Source organism: Oxyura jamaicensis, chromosome 5 (genome assembly GCF_011077185.1).
Source record: "Oxyura jamaicensis isolate SHBP4307 breed ruddy duck chromosome 5, BPBGC_Ojam_1.0, whole genome shotgun sequence".
NCBI lineage: Eukaryota > Metazoa > Chordata > Aves > Anseriformes > Anatidae > Oxyura > Oxyura jamaicensis.
Window position 1 is genome coordinate 42,821,192 of NC_048897.1, and position 10,876 is coordinate 42,832,067.

A 10,876-nucleotide genomic window follows, 5' to 3' on the forward strand; every position below is an offset into this window, starting at 1 on the left:
GTCTTGGGAAATAAAACATTTCTAAGAATAAACATAAATAAAAAAAATAGTTCTGGTAAACTTGCAAAATATCTGTAGTCCTCTAAGCTCTTGAACTGCACTTTTAGGTTTGGTAGCAGTGCCTTTTGTGTCAGAATGTGTGGTTTTCAGTGCCTGAAATATTGCAGAAACTTTTCCAAGGTTTAAGTCTTAAAGAAATTGAAGTTTGCATGAGCTCAACACAGACTTCAGTTTTATTGGCTATATCCAAATATTCCATTGTGATTGAAAATAGTCAGGTTCTGGCTACAGAAATAATATGAACTAATCCGTGATAGCTGTGTTAGACCAGGATATAAGCATGGACATTAAAGCACAGAGCAGGGAAGCTGTCTGTCTTTTTCCCATCCTCTGTGACATCTGTGTTTGCATCTGGTGGAAGAGGAGGGGGCAAAATACCTGATGCAAAAGCAGAGAGAACAAAAGCTGACTGCAAAATGGAAAGGTGGAGACAAGGAGCCTGATGAAGGCTGGATAATGAAGAAATTAAATGAAATGGGAGTTAACTGAAGTGGGAAAGAAATTAACTGAAAATGAAGCAGTAGGGACTAATCACATAGAGACGAATTAAGGATGTGGTGACAGCTAAGGACAACTAAGGAAATGTAGTTTACTCGTGGAGCTACTGGAGGGTGGTATAACTGCTTGCAAAAGGAGGCTGATGTAGGGAAGAGAATCCTGAAGAAAGGATATTATTTCACAAACCAAAATAGGAGACAATGACAGATTAAGGTAAAATATATGCCCAGTTATTCTACCATGTCCTATCTGAGATATCAAGAGCTCAATTTTTAAATAAAGCTTAGAATTAAATAGCACTGTGAATTTAGCTTTCACTGATTTTAGCCACATCTTCAAGCACTTGGTTCATCTGTAATTCCAACACTGTGGTGTTGGATACTAAGAAAATGAGGCATGCAGTATGGCAGAGGCCCTACAAAACATCTGTCTTATGACATGATCACATATATTTAAATCAGATAATGTTGTTCTGATGTTACAAGCAATTTCTGATACTTTCTGCTGCACTTTGTGGTTTTGGTGTTCATGTAGGCATATATAAATATTTCTTGTATCAGAACCTTTTAACAACCAGTGTAGTTAAGTTAATCTGCCTTGTAATATAGCTGCACTATGAATATAATATTTCATAATGGTTATTGCTCCTGAACTGTACTTTAATTAACCTCACCTGTTCACAAAGCACCTTATGATCTCTCCTGTAGCATGAGCACCACTGTGCTTTCTGCTAAATGTGCAGGAAATGACTATACTCACAATACATAGCCAAGGAGGAAAATCCTAGGTCTTGTGTCTAGAACGTTCCCTGCCTCTTAGGGAAGCCTTCCTCTCGTCTACAGTAATATTCACAGGAGGGGCCAAGCTCTTCCTTTAAATACACAACTGGCTCCTGACATGAGCACGAGTCAGAGGATGAAAGATCTCTGCTCTCCATACAAAAGGGACTCATCTTCTCTCTGCCTGAGCAAAGGTGAGGCATACCTGACAACCTCTCACCAGCCAGAGGAGGAGATAAGAGACTTTTTCTAATCAAGCCTTGATGTTAGTGCTTCTATTTTTGAAACAGGCTTATTCCAGTCCCTGAGTTTAAATCAAAACAAAGCCAGAGTCCTGTGAAGCTGAATGGATTATATTGTCACAACCCCCTATCCTAGCAGCATAACTCCTTGAATAGTTTTTCATGATTTGATCCAAGATAAAGACATTAGCTTATTGCTCCTGTGTAGCACTTCTCTGTGTCTGTAACGTCAATCTTTAACATTTCCAAAGGGCACTTGAACCACTCAGTTGGCAATATTTTTTTTTTTATTATTATTTTTTTTTAATCTAGACTCTTACAGATAAGGTTTTGATTTTTGCCTGAGAGCAGTACAACATCATAGTTCCAGAAGCTAAAAGCTAATAATGACTAAAGGCTTTAGCCACATTTATCCTTTGGAATGTTAGTTGTTTCATTCTTTCATTCTCAGTATCTCAGATTTCTCATTGACACTTCTGGGTCACATTTAAACTTTTTATTTATTTATTTATTTATTTATTTATTTATTTATTTATTTTTAGCCTGCAGCTTTTTTCCAAGCTTTCTCTTATCATTTTGAAACTCCTGTAATTAGTTAAAAGAAATCCTGATTCTATGCCTAGTAGTTTCTCCAGCATTGTTATTTGGATTTGTAAAATCCCAGGGAGTAAGTTAAACATTACAATTAGTGCAGTAGAAAAAAATATGTCATGTTTTATGTCACTTATCCTTCCCTGTGCTGCTCCCAAACCATGTGACTTCTGTAAAACTATATTATGGTCCAAATTATCCATGTTCTTTTTTGTTTGCTATTGGGCAACTTCAATTGATTAAATTCACTCTTTCTATATAAGCTTTGTTTCCCTATTCTGGGCTCTGCTGATCAATATACCCTATGCTGAACGAGTTCAAAATGGTTCAGACTTGCTCAATAGGCATTTGGCAAAGTGTTAGATTAAATTTTAAAAAAGAGAGAGGGACAGCAGTTTTTCCTTTTGATCTCTTCCTGTGCATTTTAAGCTGTATAGCTAATTCTAGTGCAAGGTTTGGATTTGCTTTATCAGTGTTTATCAGCAAACACTGTGGCTCTTTATTTATTATTATTTTTTTTTTGCAGTTTTCAATTCCCATTGTAAGAAAATCTATGTCCTCTCCTTCCTCCTCTTCAGTATAGTCACCTATGTAGAATAGATTAGAAATATTTCTATATCTAGAACGATAATTTTGCCTTACTTTTTTCTGTTTGGAAACCAGTATGCATAATATAAAGTCAGAATGAAAATTGAGGTTTTGTTTTGGATTAGTTTTTTTTTTTCTCTCTTTTTTTTTTTGTTCTTTTGCCAACCATCTCCATAAACTAACTGTAGTACATGTGACTTTCATTTTGCTTTTTCTGCACTAACAAGAGGATCAGTGATTCCCACTAGCAAAATACATCACTTATTTTTGTAACAAAGCTGGCTAATGCAGGAAGAAACCTATATTCTGGTCTCACTTGGGAAGCATCCACAGCTTAGTTTCCAGCTCTTCCCAAATAAAGTTTGACATTTTTAGGGGTGATAAGTGTATAGAACATGTCTTAAGCATCAATCTATTTTTTGTCATTTGTAACAGTGATGCTCTTGCATCCTGACTAGGGCCTTTACTACTTCCATCTGACTGTTTCCCTGCCACGCATCCAGGCACTTTTCTGTAAAATCTGATCTCTAGAACTATCTTTGCATCCTCTTGGCCTATTATGTAGGTATCTTCAGCAACTATACCATTAAATCTGGCTGCAACTATAGAGAAGCACTTTCTGTTGATCCTTAGAAAATACTTTCTCTCTCTGTACATTTGTCAGCCCGGTAAATATATCATTATACTGACTGATGCTGTTAGAAAACTGCAATATAAATCAAATGACATTCTCTAGTATAAGAGAACGTTGTATGAGTTGTATAGGCTTTTCTATAGTTGCATAAGGTTTTCCTGAGGCTTTGAGAATTGAATGTTGGTTTCCACAACTCCAGGCATTAGCTACAAGTAAGGAGGATCATGAAAGGTGAAATGGCAAAAATTCCAGGGTTTTGCATTAAGCTTCAGCTATGCCATAGGTAGCTGTGGAGAAAGCTGTGAGCTGAAAGGTTCTGTCCTTATTCAAGCAGTATCCGTTGCAACGAAGTGACTCAGACTCCTACTTACTGTTAAAAAAGATGCTTATATAAATTAAGATGCTTCTTTTACCCTTCTTTCCTCCCTTCCTCAAAATTAGTTTCTAAATCTTTAAATTTCCTTGAAGTATTCATTGTTAGTATGCTGCAATGAGCTAAAATGTCTCCAAAACTGCACACCTTTCTCACATAACAGGGGTGAGTACAAACTGACTCAAACAGCTTTATTTTTAAAACTGAGTGTGACATCTACCAGATTTATGGTACAAATGTTCACACCCAAATCTGGCTCAGATTTCTAGTGTTTTTAGCCTTTCAAAATCTATATGTTGTCATTACAAAACCTTTTGAAGGAAAAGAGCTCTTTACTCCCCAAAATCACAGAATGGCCAAGGTTGGAAGGAACTTCTGAAGATCATCTAGTCCAACCCCTCAAACTGTATTTGTCTTGTATTAATATTCATGATGCTTTCCAGAAGAAACTTTTTTTTTTTTTTTTTTTTTTTTTTTCCCCTTTAGGGAAAGAACTTAAAGGAGTATGATTTTCTTGGGAATGATTCACACAAATATGAAGGTTTTAGTGTTTGTTTCCTTTTTTTTTTCTTTTTTTTTTTTTTTTTCTTTTTCAAGCAAAGCTAATACACCTCTGTCAGAATTTTTTTTCACTTTCTTCACTCTTTTTTTTTTTTTTTTTTTTTTTTAATAAGTGATGTTGCATATTGTACACATTTTATAAAATGACAGAATCACTGGATAGGAAAATTAGCTTCAGTGCCTAGCACAAAATGACAGTTAAACATTTATATCTGTGGGATAGTTAAGGACTTTCAAGTTATTGCTCCAAGACAGGATGTGAGGACTTCTGACTTATTTTTTGTTGTGGAGGAATAAAAATTTTCTCCATGTCTCTCACCTGTAGCTGCATATGGATGTTTTTTGTTAGACATGCTGGCCCTCTGCATTGAAAAATTATCCTGGTGAGTGGTTGCCAGAGCAAGGTAAGCAGTGTGAGGTGCTGGGGGTCACAGATCACAGCTCTGTGGGTCCTGATATGTACCCTTTCCTCAGTACCACCAGACCTGGCACTGGCTTTGGGGGTTAGGGACCTAGTCACCTTCTGTGACTTGTTTGCTGGCCATTAATGTCATTTTCTTCTTGTTAGACAAAGAAGGACACATTGATATTGTCAGGAGAGTCCAATCGCTCCCATCAAATTGAATTCTTCTTCGAGCAATACCTGGAAAGCCTCTGGTGTGGAGTATGCCAGCAGAAAAAAATAGGTTATTTTGGAAAACGGAAATCCAGAGCATTGCAAAAAAGGAAGCATGTTGAGAACACTTTGGCAAAATCCTTTTCTTCTTATTGCAATCAGGGTAAATTTTTGTTTGATTGGAGCTGTAGCAGGATGCCATGAGCAAAGAACCAATTCAAACAGCTTGGATTCATGTCCTGAGTACCACACATGAGAGAGATTCATTGGAAGGGGGCCTTTAAAATCTCAGTGGGAATTTTGTCTGAATGAGAGCTGGGGAAAGCTTCTATAGTGGTCCAGGATACAGGAATGTAAATAAGTCCCCAGACTGAGAAGGAAGACTGTGCCTGTCAGACACTAAAATAACAGTTGCTTAGAGCCAACTGAGCCTCTATTTATGATGTAAAGATTAATAATCTGAGTGGCATCTAAAAGGTGAACTGATACAGAAGTCTAGTTTTCAATTTTTAGAAATATGGAACAGGCTGGGTCTTATAGCAGCAGATGTAAGAGGGGAGGTGGAAGGGGCAGGGCTGTGAAGGAAGCTGCAAGATGATTTTAGATTGTATGAAAAACATTTGGCTGTGAATCAAAGAAAGGCACTTAGCGCCTCTGTCCCCTTCCCCCCCCCCCCCAAAAAAAAAAAAAAATAATCAGGGGTCTATAAAACCAAAACTAATGAAAGGACAATTTGTATGTCACAAAGTCAAAAGTGGTTATCTGAACATACTAAATAAGCATCTTTTGTAGCACATCTGTAAGAAGACATGGACAATTGTTCTGCAGTTTCTCAGCAGCCCAGCAAGGAGTGCTGCTGGCAGATACTGGACAATGTGAAAGGGAGAAAGAGGCAGCACACAGAAGTGACAGTGGTCAGCTGAAGTTACTGTTACTTGAGTCCTAAATTAGGACAGCTATAGCCAATTTGATGGAGTAAAATCACTGACAAAGGTGTACATTACTCAGAAGGACAACGAGAGTCTTTTGTAGTGCTTGGAGATCCTGCTGGGTGCTGCAATTACTGAAGTTATTAGTAAACTAAACATGGTCATGACCACTGGACTGCTTATTGAGGAAAGTGCCTTGGGCACGGTGTGTCAGTGGCTATGCTGGATTCTTAAGCAGTGCCAAAGCAATTCAATCATGTCTAGTTTGGAAATGCATGCCCTACCATCATCCAGAGATCTGCATGTTTTCTGCTAGGTCAAACACATAGAAACATTTATAAATGTGTTTTAAAGAATTTTAAACTTTCCAGTTCAAGTTTTCAGCCACAACCCAGAGTTTTATGTACTCATGTTCACACATACAACCCTCTTTTCTGGGGAAAAAAATCTTTCAGCACACCAGACATTTGAAACTTCTTATTTTGAGTCTTATGCTGAAGAAAGTTGATAGGATGGTTAAACAGTCCTGCCTTACAGCTTGTGGGACTATGGTCCTGCCATTGGTGAAAGGTGTGATTGTAACCTACTGAGAAAAGTACACACACAGGAGTTTAGCCTTACTTGGGATCTGAGTGCAAGCCAACTTCAGAAGACCTAAACTCAATTTACAAGATTGAAACTGTACCTTACATTCTTTTCTCATATTCTGTTGTTGTGACGGCTCTTACTAAATTTAAAGATACTTTATTTTCAATCCCTAAATTGTTGCATTCTAAGTAAATGCTTTGTACAAGAACAGTTCCATAACACAATTTGAGAAATTCAGATTTCTGACAGCTTCTAGCACCTTATGGTAATACATCCTTGCATTTGCCAACTTTGTTTCTCAAAAACAGAATGGAGCTTCTTGCCCCTTTTTTTTTTTTTTTTTTTTTTTTTTTTCCAAAAAGCAACAGAGATCTGAAAACAATGGGGTGGAGGCACTGTAAGCAGTAATTTAGTTTCAATACTCAGAACCATTTGTGGAGCCAAAGAGAGGACTGGATGTACAGCAGGTTAGTTTTCCTTAACATGATAAAATCTGTATGTGGAATACAGTTGTCAGGCCTGACCAGTCACAAAGCCCCAACCCACACGTTCAAATATTTTTTTCCATCTTTACTCTTTCTGCCAGATGCTTCAGATGTGGATAGAGGGGAGGAAAGATGAGCCATGAAGGTCATCCAATATAGACTATTCCCAGACAAGGTTCTAGGCTCCATTCCAGTAAAGTCAGAGCTCAGAAATGGCACAAGTTCAGATTTCCAGTGCTCAGCACTCACAGCTGTGACCAGATGTAAGATGCTCAGCACAGCCTCGCTTCCAACTGCTAGTATTATTATTTTTTTATTCTCTTAAAATAGATACATCCATAAAACCTTTTTTTTTCTTCTTTTTTCTTTTATTTATTTATTTATTTATTTATTTATTTTTTTAATTTTCCTTTTCCTAGAGAGATTTGAAGATGTATTTGCCATCCAAGTGATCTGGAAATGATCCAAGCACTGAATCTTTAAATTCCAGGAAAGCATGGAAAGTGAGTCGTTCTTTTCCATTGATTGATTAGCTGATTGATTTCCATTTTGAATACCATACAATTGTGATTTCTTGGGGTCTTTTCCCCCATCTAGCTATTTTATTGCTTCCTTACTTAAATAAACAAACACAATATCCTTAGAGAATGGCCAAGTTCAAGGCCAGGTCGGATGGGGCTTTTAACAAGCTGGTGGGAGATGTCCCTGCCCAAGGCAGGGGGTTGGAATTAAGTGATCCTTAAGGTCCCTTCCAACCCAACCCAAACTATCCTATGGCTCTATGACAGTATTTTGTCATGTATGAGCATACTCTTCTTGCCACTCTTGATCATGTTCTCTCATGTTTCTCTGAATTAAAATCATTACAAAGAAACCAAAATTGGCTTAGAAGAACTTGTGAGCCTTTTTTTTTTTTTTTTTTTTCATAGTTTTTTTTTTTTTTCATAGTTTCTGGTCCCAAAGGGCATTTGGAGGGAGTGTGAGTGCATAAATTCTACTTAGAAAGTTGCTCAGAATCAGATATCCAGACTGGAGATTTTAAATGGAAAGCTCTACCAAAGGCACTCTTCTGTAGTTCTGCCGATAAAAACCCTAATGAGTCCTGAGGAAATTCTTTGTTATTTCTAAGTAGAAGTAGCATGGAGAAAGGATGCATAGAAAGGAGAACACAGATTTTGTTTAAAATCAGCCTTTAAGTTAATCATCATAAATGTGTTAGGCAAAATTTGAGGGGGATGAGGTTCAGATTCCTCCTTAGTTCCTTAGTTTTTTTGTTTGTTTGTTTGGTTTTTTTTTGGGGGGGTAGTGTATTTTTATTATTATTATTTTAAATGAGAAATTTCTGTTTCATGGCTATTCAGAAAGAGATGTTCTTTAGTTGTACTAAAAAAAATAATCAGAAAATTTATATGATTACAAGGGGAAGAACAGAAAGAAGGACTAGTGATAATCCATGGGTACCCTTACAATGTTTCCTCATGTACCGGAGCTGGATATACAACCATTTCTTGACTGCCACACCTGCAGTATGAAGATAGTAATAGGCTTTGGGGGAGTCCATCTGCCCATCACTCACCACTTTCCAATGGCTGATTTAGGACTTAGTGTTGTTCTTCTCACTCTGTTCTCTATCACTGAGCAATCTGCTGCTTTTTTTAGGAAAAAATAAATAAATAAATAAATAAAAAGTTTCCAGGTGGTTAGAAAGAATATTCTGCATGTTGCCACCGCAGGCAGCTCAAATTTGTGCTGGGGTGGCAACAGCAAGGCCTGACTTGCCACAGAACATGGGGCTCTTTGCTGGGCTGCACACTGTTGTTTCCCTTCAGAAGTGGCTTTTGGCTCAAAAGATCCAGCTTCCGGGGAAAAATCAGGTCATTTGTCTAGGTTTTTCTTTTCCCATTCTGCAAATGGTGGAGACACTATTGTGTCAGTTCAGTTCAAGCATTTCTTCAGTCATTTCTTCTGGCAAGTATAAAAAAGAAATATATGACATATATATATATATATTCATAAAAAAAGTCAGATGTCAGCTAAGAAATAGATTTGGAACACAGATCCTGTAATTTTTTTTGCCATATCTACTATTAACTGCCACTACGTTTAATATATGTTTGGATTCTCATTTGCCACTTCTTGATGGTATTCTGTAGACAGCACTTAGCTTATTGTTATGGAAGTGTTGGAGAGAAAATAAATAGAAGGGGTGTTTTAAAGCAAGATGTTGGCCTACTTTTTGACTACGATGAACACTTGCTTGAGACACAGGGAGATCATCTGTGATTTTAAAAATCATTTTATACAACAGCTAAATTAAGTAGTTAAACCACATGAATACTGGTTCCACAAACTAGCAAACTGATCAAAGATAATCGTCATTACACGTTTTTCACTCCAAGTTTAGATATTACAAAGCGGTTGTAAAGTTTAAATTGTTTTTATGATCAAAAATGTGTTTAGAGCAAAAAATGTGATACTTGCAAGTGCTATACATACATACATATACACACACACATATATAGTATATATAAATATATATTTGTCCTGAGGGAGAAGATGTAATCTGTCAGTGTGACTAGATTTGGCCCCTCATCTTAATGATGTATCAAGGGACCTGTGAGGTGCATTTCACCAAAGACCTACATTCTTTGTGTCTGCTGTGAATTCTCTGCTGTCTGCCCTTTGGGCATGAGATAAATAGCATTGGTTTCAGACAGTTCTCTATATCAGGATGGTTGTGTATTTCCCACATGGAAAATCTTCATGGACAACAGAAAAGGAGAAATTGTGAGCCTAGAGCATGCACAGAACATTTAATTACTGATATTTTATTTATATTATTTTTGTAGAATTCTGTGAAAAATTGTATTCTGGCACAAAGTTAAAGGAGTAACTTTTCAGCTAAGGTATTTTATATTGAAAGTATTTATTGGTTGGCTTTTCAAATATGGCATATGGAGTCTGTTTCCTTTAAATTTCTATGGATTTGGGGTGTTTAAGTCCCACAGATTCTAACATAAAATTAAAATGCTAACCTTCTCTATCCCTGGCTATATGATAGTAAAACAATTGCCTAGAGTATTAGTACTAGAATCATAGAAATAAGAGGTGCAAAAGTACAAAAATGTCCAATTTTTAATTTAGCCAGTGCCATAATAAATACTATGAAAAGTCATGGAAGAGCATGGCTGCATTAAGACACACTGCAACACATTGATACTAGACAGATGACTCACTGGAAGTGTTTCAAAACAGTTTAAAGGAAGGTAAATACTTTAAGAACTCTAAACAAGTGGGGAACAAAATGGCAGCTTATTTTGCTTTCCTTTGGTGTTAGTGAAACCTTTGTTCTTTTCTTGAAACATTCTGAATTCACACAGGTATGTGAGATTTTGCATCATCAAGGGGTTTTACTGACACGTAGTTAAAACAATTAACTAATTCAATTTTGTATCATTTTAAAGTTAAGTTTAGAGTAATATATGGCCTAGGTAATACCACAGGCTTATGTCTGTGTCCTGGTTTTGTCTGGGATAGGGTTAGTTTTCTTCATAGTGGCTGGTACAGTTTTGGATTTAGGATGAGAATAATGCTGATAACACACTGGTGTTTCAGTTGCAGTTTACACTAAGTGAAAGATTTTTTGGCTTCTTGTGCTTCTCTGCCTGCAGGGAGGCTGGGAGTGTGCAAGGAGCTGGGAGGGGACAGAACAATAACAGCTGGCCCAAACTGGCCAAAGGGGTATTCCACACCACATGGTGTCATGCTGAACAGTAAAGCTGCGAGGGTTGGCTGGGATGGGGAGGTGCTGCTCGGGGTCCAGCTGGGCATCAGTCAGCAGGTGGTGAGCAATTGCATTGTGCATCACTTGCTTTGTATATTACTTTATTATTATTATTATTATTATTATTATTATTATTATTATTATTATT

At 37.0% G+C, this 10,876-nt stretch overlaps 1 long non-coding RNA gene across 2 annotated transcripts in view; it reads left to right on the forward strand.

The window, feature by feature from the left end:
• The window catches only part of LOC118167967, a 44,476-nt gene that overhangs the window by 8,495 nt on the left and 25,105 nt on the right, over positions 1-10,876 (forward strand). The window lies entirely within an intron of this gene.